Consider the following 10,341-nt stretch of genomic DNA (forward strand, 5'->3'; position numbering starts at 1 on the left):
AAAAATTTAATTGAATTTTATTGAGTTTCGTTAGATTAATAATTTATTTATTTTAATTATAAATTTATTGTAATATAAATTTAAAATCATGGATTTTCAAGGTGATTTTATCAATGGCAGATAACCGTATAATTCTGTGTTGATTTTATTTTTAAACATTCTCGATTTCCCAATCAAGGGATTTTGTAAGAATTTCTTAATAAGAAATATTAGGTTCCCATAAAATTATATTGTTTCCAAAAACAAAGAGATACAGTTTGGATTGAATCTATAACCAAATACTTGTGGAGAAATTTAATTGAAATTCTCAAAAAAAAAACTCAAGGGATAAAAACGACACAAAAATTATTAAGAGTAAAATGGAGACACCCCTCTATACAGTTTGAGGTATTTTTTCAGTTTTATCCTAGAAATACAATTATACCCTTTTTGGCTCATGATTTGCTTTGTTACTAGCACTCCACGTTAACCCAAAATAAAATTATTTTTCATCGCCTTTCAAATTTAAAATCATAACATGAAAATCGAGTTTCAATTCACCACACATGTACTCTTGTTCTTGTCTCCTGGAGGTTTTCATTTGGAGCCTATGGTTCTAGTAACTAGTAATTTATTTTTTTCTCGCATCAATTTACAGTCTGCGGCTTTTTGACCAAGATTTCCTAAAATATATTCGAATGCTCGCGGCTGGAGAAAACTGGTCAAAGCAACTGTTTCAAATTGGAATCCAACAAAGCCTGATTTCATAGACCAAATTCAATTCCCTTCACGTTCACCTAGTCAAGAAAGGAAGAATATTGAATGTGACTAAATCTGGCTCTCTTGCCTGACATAATCCCATCACAGTATGTAGATAAAGCTAAGGAGAGCCATAAAACTGGTTAAGTGGGATAGAGAGAGAGAGAGAGAGAGAGAGAGAGATGGATGATGAGGATCATGATTGGAAAACTTTATTTCTTTGATGGTCACGATCAATATTGAACAAGTTGTCATGTGGGTGAGTGGGTCTCCAGTCCCATGAAAGCTATGCTTAGCGAGTAAGATGATTAGCTCGATATATACTTCCTGCCAACGCTGCTGCTCAGATGCTAATTTAGTGTCCAGGATAATGATGGTAGTTGTGTTTTAAAATAATATTTTTTAAAATTATAAATAAAAAATTAAAAAATTAATTTAAAATTAAAGAAACATGAAACGTGGATTTCACTGTAAAACCAAATATCCTCTGCACCCACATCTCCAGAAACCAAGAAACAAGCATTTTGTAGCCATCTTTATCTTGTGGGTCTTGCATGTTGCTGCCCTTGCTTTACGAAAAGTTGGAGATTAGAGCATTGGAATTGGAAAAAGAAGCATTGAAAGTGGGCTCTTTCATGATTTATCTCTCACTTGAGAATTTCTTGGTCCACAGATGACTTTATCAGCGGGTGTGTGCTCTTAGTTGGTGGGATTTGCCTTTGAATCATGCACTAAATAAGGAGCCCGAGTGTACTTTTTTGTGTGTTTCTTGGAGGGGGGGAGATGACCGGCACTACTTCTAGCTAGTTCTAATAATTTTCAAGTACACTAATATCTCTAAAAGATTAGCCGATTCGAAGCCTTGAGCCAACCAAAGCAGTAGGTGGTGAGTTAAATCTACTATACCTATCGAGCATTGAGGTCTAGATTCAATTTCTCGGAAATGACAGTATTGATTTTGCTTTTTTACTGGAATTGCGATCAAAGGTTTACTATTCGTATCACTTCAATTTACCACAAAAAAAACTCAATACTTGTAGCTGACGATGCGTGCATACCTGTTTACAGGTTTTCGGTTTTCCTACTTAATTTCATTGTAATTCACGGCAGGTTAGATAAATTTTTTAAAATATAAAAAATATCAAGACTGAGAGAAATTTTTTAACTGTTTTTAAATTTATTTTGAAAAAATATTAAATTAATAATTTTTTTAAAAAATATGATTTTTATCTACCGATATAAGAAATTAAAAATATTTTAATATCAGGTAAAAAAGCAATTTTAAAAAAAATTCTACTCACAGTACTAAACAGACAGTCGGCAGGCATGAATGGACTATTTTCAATCCTTGACAGCCCAGACAGATGCAGTCAACTACACCGTGGCCCGTTATAAAAAAGTGAGCGTCAACTACCCCCACACAAGACTTCTCAGTTAACTGAGTGACTGCCTTCCGAGTCAATTTTTTAACTCCAAGTTTTCCTCTCAAGCTTTCCAGGCCCATTGCCAGAGAAGAAGCCGAGTCCTCTATTTGAGTTTGGAAACTCGTGCAACAAAACATTTGTTTTTTTTAAATTTAAATATTTTATTTTATTTTAAATTAATATTTTTTAGTGTTATTAAATTATTCTGATATACTAATTTTTTAAAAAATAAAAAAATATTTTCATACATTTCAAAACAAAAACTATTTTACAAAACTACTACTACGACTCTGTTAAACGCCATTATATTAATTCCAAGTTTCCTTCTCAACTGTCCAAGCCCATTTCCAGAGAAGAAGCCAAGTCCTGTATTTGAGTTTGGAAAGTCGTGCAACAGGACATTTATTTTTTTATTTATTTTTTTTATTTTAAATTAATATGATTAAATTATTAAATTATTTTGATATACTGATATTAAAAATAATTTTTTAAAAAATAAAAAATATATTATTTTAATATATTTTTAAATAAAATTACTTTAAAAAATAATTACTCCACCCTGTTAATCACCATTCTATTAGTATCAAGTTTCCTTCTCAACTGTCCAGGCCCATTGCAGAGAAGAAGCCAAGTCCTGTATTTGAGTTTGGAAACTCGTGCACCAGAACATTTCGGTTCTTGGGTTCTTGGCTGGACATGTCAGCTGGTTAGTTTAAGAGTATAATTGGAAATATAGTTATAATTATTTTTTAAAATAATTTTTATATTGAAATATATTAAAATAATATTTTTTAGTTTTTAAAAATTATTTTTAAAATTAGTATATTAAACTAATTTTAAATATATAAAAAATTAATTTTTAATAATAAAAATTAATTTTTTATAATACATGGTTTGCACGTATTTCTAAATTCTTATCTAATTCATCTTCGTGACTGGGTTTGGAATGACATGATGACATAAGCATGCAGGAACGTGTACGGAAAATCATGTTTGATTCACAAAATTAAAGACAAAAATTATTATGGTTTATCTCCTAGGCATAAATGGATTAAAATTTTGTATCTTATACTCGAGAGGGACGTGGAGAGGGGGGAAAAGCGAAGACATGAAATATTACGAAATTTTATTTTCAATTTACCCTTATAAGCTTTTAAAATTACATATCTTGTAAATGTAGAAATCCAAAAAAAATAAAAAGAATAGAGAGAAAATAGCCAAGAGCAAGATCAGGTCTTCATTGACGACAAAACCACGAAAGCTATTTGTGCCTCAATTCCATATGTATAAAATCGTTAAGTTCATCGTCGGATCTAAAAGATAGGTATATTTATATATCTATACGCAAAAATCTTTTAAATTGAATTTTTTACTTTTGTTTTAATTTCAAAATGGTTTTGTGTTTATTTATAAGAAGAGTGTTTAGATATTTTTCTGGGACAAAGAAAATGATAGCAAGGATTCTATATTTTGCAGCCAATTATTATTATTATTATTATTATTAACAAAACCTAAAGCTTGTGGTTAAATTACTGTGGTAATTTTTACCATTCGTCATCTCACAATTCTGTTTTTTCCTTTTCTTTTTTTGCATGATTAAGCCTAGATTTGAATTCAATTACGTTTTTTTTTATTATTTTAAGTGAATGGTTTGATTAAAAGAAAAACGACTAAGATAAAAAAAAACACATGTAATATGGGTTACGCCTTAAGTTTTTTTGCAAAGTTTATTTTTGCTTTTCATCCTTTTTAATTATTACGTGACTAATCTATATAGTTTTTTCTAAAAAAATTCTAATACTAAACTTTATTTCTTTCATTTTTAGTTTTTTTTTTTATGGACGAGAGAAAAAGAGAGTTATCGATTATAGTTTGAAGAAAAAAAGTTATTATTAATAATAATTTTAACTATTAAAATAATTAATTTTTATATTGAATAGTTTTATATAAAAAGGATTAGGATTATATTTTTATTTTTACTTTGAAAACAACTAGAAAAACATATATAAACTCAAGGAAAATTTTTATTTTAGGTTTTAATGTGGTTTTTTATATTTTCAGAGATTATGAATTAATTTAACAAGTTCCTATAATGTTATCTAAATATTTAAAATCAAAAAATGATTCGAGATGAGTTTTAAGGTAAAGAAAATCATGAATCTTGTTTTTATGGCCATGTTAGTAGCTAAATTTTAGAAGTTTTAGACAACATTTTATCATGTTATTTTTAAGGTAAAGAAAATCATGAATTTTGTTTTTATGGCCACGTTAGTGGCTGAATTTTAAAAGTTCTAGACAGCATTTTATCTTGTTATTTTTAGTGTTAAAATGAATGATATGTCTTTCATCCCATTGAATTAATGAAAAGAATAAATGTTTACCCATAAGGTTTTTCTTTAAGGGTTAGGTGCTTTGACTTACTAAGTTTAGCAACACTTGATATTATTTGTTTTTGTTTTTTAAATTTAAAATTTTCTTAATCAATACTTTTTTGATATTTTTTAAAAATAAAATTTTGATCCATATTTTATTTTATACCCCTTCATATTTTTTTAGATAACAATTATTTTTTTAATTATACTAGGTGTGTTTTTTTAGGAGGATAGCATGATTCATGTGTAATATATATATATATACATATTATACAAATTAAATATTTATATCTTATAATATTATTAGTACGTGCAATTTTAAATATATAGTTTTTTATTTTATCTAGCAAGTTTTATATGTGTGTCAATTTCTATTATAAATTAATTTTATATGTTTGTCAATTTCTATTATAAATTAATTTAATAATCAAATTCATGGAACATGACCAAGTAAATAACTCATATTGTGGTATTAAATATTTTAATTTATATTTGTTCCTTAATTTTTTATAATTATATTTTTATTTATTATTAATGACTTTTCTTTTTCATTTGTTTGCACGATGATTTGTAATTTATCTTTTCCATTTGTTTGCACGATGATTTGTAATTTATTTAATCAGATAAGTGTATAATTTTTTTATATATACTTATGATTTTTTAATGGAAAAAAACATGTTGAAAAATTATTCATTTTCACTTTTTTATCATATATTGATGTTTTTTATTTGATCTTTATTATTATAGTGTTTTATTTTTAATCTTATCATTTAATTTAAGTTGATAGCATATATTTTTTTTGTTTTGGTTCTTTTATTTTATTTTTATTTTTTTATTTTTAATGTCTTTTTTAAATATATATTTTTTAAATTAATGCTTTAATTAACGTGTCTTCTCTGTTATCTTGTTTTTATTTCTAATGTTTTTTTTAAATACATATTTTTTAAATTAATGCTTTAATTAACATGTCTTCTCTGTTATCTTGTTTTTATTTCTCTAACTTTTTTTTAAAATAATAATTACTTTTTAATTATGTTAATTGTGTTTAATTTTTTAAGAGGTTAGTGTGATTCATATATGTTTCTCTAATATTCTATATCAATTAAATATTTATTTTTTATTATATATTTAACACCTGTAGTGTTGTATAATATTATTTTCTTTTTATTTTATTGAATAAACTTTGCATGGGTATCAATTTTTATTATAAATTAATTTTAATAAATAAATTCATTAAATATAATAAGATAAAATGACTTTTTTTCTGTATAATTGTTTTTTCTCAGGTTATTGCAATCTCTTCTTTTTTTATATATTTTTTCTTATTGTTTATTATTGTGTTTTTTAAAAATATAATTCAAATAAAATCAGCTTATTGAATCGTTATGGCTACAAGTTATTAATTAATTTATTTTTTCCAATACCAGCTTATTGAATCGTTATGGCTACAATTTAAGTTATTAATTAATTTATTTTTTCCAATATACCTATGACATCTAAGTATTTTACTATAAAAATAATACAGATTCATCGCGGCTATAGCGGCTAGAATTCAACTTGAGCAAGAGAAAACAATATCATCATGCAAAAGCCTCAAATGAAAGAATGACTGTTACACATGTCGAATTGCTAGGCCTGAGAAAGCCCAAACATGCATGGGCTCAACTCCAGGCCCATATTACTCTCCCTTTTTAAAAAAAAATTTTTAATGACATCTTTATCTACCTGTTCTTTTTTTTTTTTTAATGAAAAAAACAACTGCTTTACAAAAATTCCTCCATCGAATCCCTCATTTTTAATTTTATTACTCTTATATGTGTTATAAACTGGACTATGGTTTTTTATATTTCCAGCCAATTTATTTTTACATGGCTTCACTTACATGAAATTTATTATGCTGTTTTTAGTTTAAAAAATTATATTATTTTGAAGAGAATGAAATATTTCTACTGAAATAATAAAATATGCATGATTTACTAGATAGAATATTTTTTCCTGTGATTTTAAATTTAATGAAGATAAGAAAATGCAAGAACGACGGTATACTTGTATTATTTCAAACTTTATTTTTTTTTCTTTGTACTAGATAGAATAAAAATATTTCTACTGAAAACCAATATAAAAATATGAAAAGTCTCTTGAATCCGGTTTAATAAATATTTAATTTTAAAATTAATTTAATTATTTTACTTTTTTATTATAGATCGAAAAATCAGGGTTAGTTTTTCCTTTGATTAGAATCACTTTTCATTGATAAATTTTCTTAAAATTAAATAAATATAAAAAAATTGAAAAAAAATTATATAAAAATGTTTTCTATAAAACAAGCACCCCTTGAAAATATATATTTTCACATTCAGTTTTGTTTCATTCCTTACACCATGCAAATACAGGAGCAATCATACCAAATACGTATCGATCTTATTTCAATAATCTGGTTTCATATTTTTTTTTCTTTTTTTATACCATTTTTGATTAAACCTATATATCTTATTTATAAAATTCAAGTTTTCTCTGTGATGAAAATCTCTATATTTATCTCTATTATTTTTTGACATAGATAAACTGGCACAACTCATAATTAATAATCAGTCGATCAAAAGTTAGCATTCACGTGCTAAATTAACCACTGCCATACCCATTCACTTGCTGCCACTTGTTCGTATAAAATACCACCCTTCACAGCCATTTGCATGGTTATTAAGCCTGTTTGAGAATTAATTCGGTTAAGAAATCGCCGAGTTATATATATTGACTCGAATTAACCTATAAATATTTTTTTAAAAAATATTATAAATAGATGCAATTTAAAAATCAAAAGCAAATCTGGACGTGATTGTACTAGCTGTAAATTTGATGTTTCTTCTTCTTCAAAACGCCAGCGTTTTAGAAGTTCCCACACGTGTCAACATCTCCTTTGCCTTGGAAATCCATCTGTTCGCTTCCCCAAGCATGATCCCAGCATCTCCTTCGCCAGGGAAATCCTTCTGCTTTCATTGTGTGTGAGAGAGAGACGCTCCTGCTTCACCTAATTTCATATTTGTTACAAAGTGTCCCTGTTGTTCTGGTCACTAAAAATCCAGACCATAAAGAAAAGGAAAAACACAAACGATGAGGTTCTCAAATCCTGCTTTTTTTCCTTAGATATGCAAAATGTAAATGATGGGTATGATTCTAGTATCTTCAACCATGGTTGTTCAAAATTTGTTTAAACTCTTATAATCATTTCAAGTCAAAACATATAAAAGCAGGTTAAAACTCAAAAACTAGTAAAATATATCAAACTCGGTCAAATTCGCATAAAAATAGGTTAACTCATAAAAAGCATTAAAAACGTAGCGTTTTCATGAGTTCATCAAAAGTTTCCACAAATACAGAAAATTAGAAATGCTTCCTTAACTCAACAGTCTCTTTCCTAGTCCCCATCCCCACCCCTACCCCAATCGTGACTCACTAACGGGCTCTCCACACTCCACATTCAACAATCCACTCTAGTGACTTTAGAGTCCAAACTTCATCCTTGTCTCCCACTTTCCCTGACTCCCTTTCCTTTTTTCTATTTTCCTAGTAGATTAAAAAATCACTTTCCCCCGATCTGGAGAGTTCCTGGCGAGACGAAGGCAAAAATTTATTCTCAATCCCAAGCTCTTTTTTTTTGGTCTAATGGTGGTGATTAGAGATAAAAATTAGCTGAGTGTTTTGTGAATATTCTACTATTAATTAGTTTTCTTCTAGGTATTTTCTCGGAGGAGGAGAGGTGCTGCATTGCTGCTAGTAATTTTGTACTTCCGTGTGTTATAATTTCTTGTAATTTTCACCATCGATTGAATAGATTAACCATCAATTAAAGCTGTCTAACAATGTTATACTTCTGTGTGTTGTAATTTCTTGTAACGTTCACCTATACTCTGTTTGATCTTGCTTGTTTTGGTGTTGTAGAGTCTGTAATTCTGCATAAACAACGATAAACAATGAAGCATTCCAGGATTGTACTCTTGTTAAGGTCACTTTCCATTATCCTTAACTAAGCTTCTTAATTATATGAAATTTTGAGAGAAAACTGAAAGTGAAGGGAATTTAAGTGTAATTTATCTAGGTATTCTATGAATTGTGTAATTTTTTACTTACTGGTTTTGTGTGCTGTAATTTCTTGTAACTAAACTGGTTCTCAATGTTTTAAGGTTTTTTATATTTTTCATTTAATTTTCCAGAGAAAACTGCAAACGTTAGTAGTTATGCTTTTTGAGTATTACTAAATATGTCAGTCTTGGAATGCATTTTGTAGTGCTTTTGTTTAATGAATATAACCTGGCACTTGATAAGTTCCTAAATTGTGAATTAAAACCATATTTAATTAGAGTTGAATTGGGGAAAAGGATAATAATTTGAAAAGTTTGAAGTTTATACATGCTCATGCTCATATATGGCCATGGCCATCATTATTGACACACACGAGGAGATTGAATTAGAAGAGTGGAAAATGTTTATCATATCCCATTACTTGATCATCTCTCATATGATAATAATTGGATAACCAAGAAAAAAAATATGATCATTCATCAAACTTTGATTTTAGTGTTATTAAAAGTGCAACATGAAAAAAAAATAATAAAGAAAATGAAAATGACAATGAAGAAAATCTTAAAGATGCTGGGATGGAGTGCCATAGAACTAAAGATAATTTAAAGATTTTGAATGATATCAATCCAGAGAATTCAAGAAGCTTGAAGTTAAATATTGTTGACAATATTAATGTTGGTGTTGTTACTGATAGTAACACTAATATTCATAACATCGGTGCTGGTACTAGTAGTAACAGTAATAATCATTTAGATGGTAATGATTTTAATGAATGTTTTCAGAATAATAAGGAAGATAAAGGAAATGAGGGTGTCTTTAATTTACATGACACACCAACAAATTGTTTGTTTTATGCTTGTTAACTTTTAGTTGTTGAAATTCTATGGGCATATATTAATTTTTATTTTGAATTATGTATTTTAAGATGTTTGAATATTTGTATTGTTTATTTCACTTTTATTTGAATTATGTATTTTAATATGTTTGAGTATTTGTATTGTTTAAAATATTTTACTTATAATTTTATAATTTTAGTTAAAACATTTTACTTGTGATTTTATGATTTTTAGTAGGGTTGAATATTTTCGGTACAATCCAATTTTGAACTAAAATAAACAACCAAACAATTTTTTTTAGTTTTGGAATCGAACTAAACCAAAAATCGGTTCAAACCGATTAATTTCAATTACGTTCGATTTAGTTTTTTTCCTTCCAAACTGGTTCAAACCGAAATTATTTCAGTTGAATTTTTTCTAGGCTTTTTATTGACCATATTTTTCAGCACTTTTGTTTCTGTGCTTGCTTCTAAATCGATAGCATGTAATTTACAATCTAAATCCCAAAAGACAATAATGAGAACAATCTGAAAAATGGAAGGGACATTGAGCCAGAATCGGAAGTGTTGCAGAATTAAATCATAGACCAAAAAAAAGCAAATCCTTCCTATAAATTGGCAAACAGTGACAAACATTTGTGCCATAACTGAGCATTATAAGTATTGCAGGTTGTTCAATTGAATGTAACAGGTTGCATATAACTATATTTTATACCTCCTTATTAAGAACACAACTCAACTCAGACAGAGCTCGAATATCATATTCCTTCAATTGGATCTGTTATACCTTAAGATAAATTTAAGAGATAAGAGACAGAGAGCATGGAGAAGAAGGTAGATTTGAGAGATCAGGGGAGAGGGCTACTAAGAAAGCGAGTGGTGAGATAAGTTT

Source organism: Populus euphratica, unplaced genomic scaffold (genome assembly GCF_000495115.2).
Source record: "Populus euphratica unplaced genomic scaffold, PopEup_1.0 scaffold2.1, whole genome shotgun sequence".
Lineage (NCBI taxonomy): Eukaryota > Viridiplantae > Streptophyta > Magnoliopsida > Malpighiales > Salicaceae > Populus > Populus euphratica.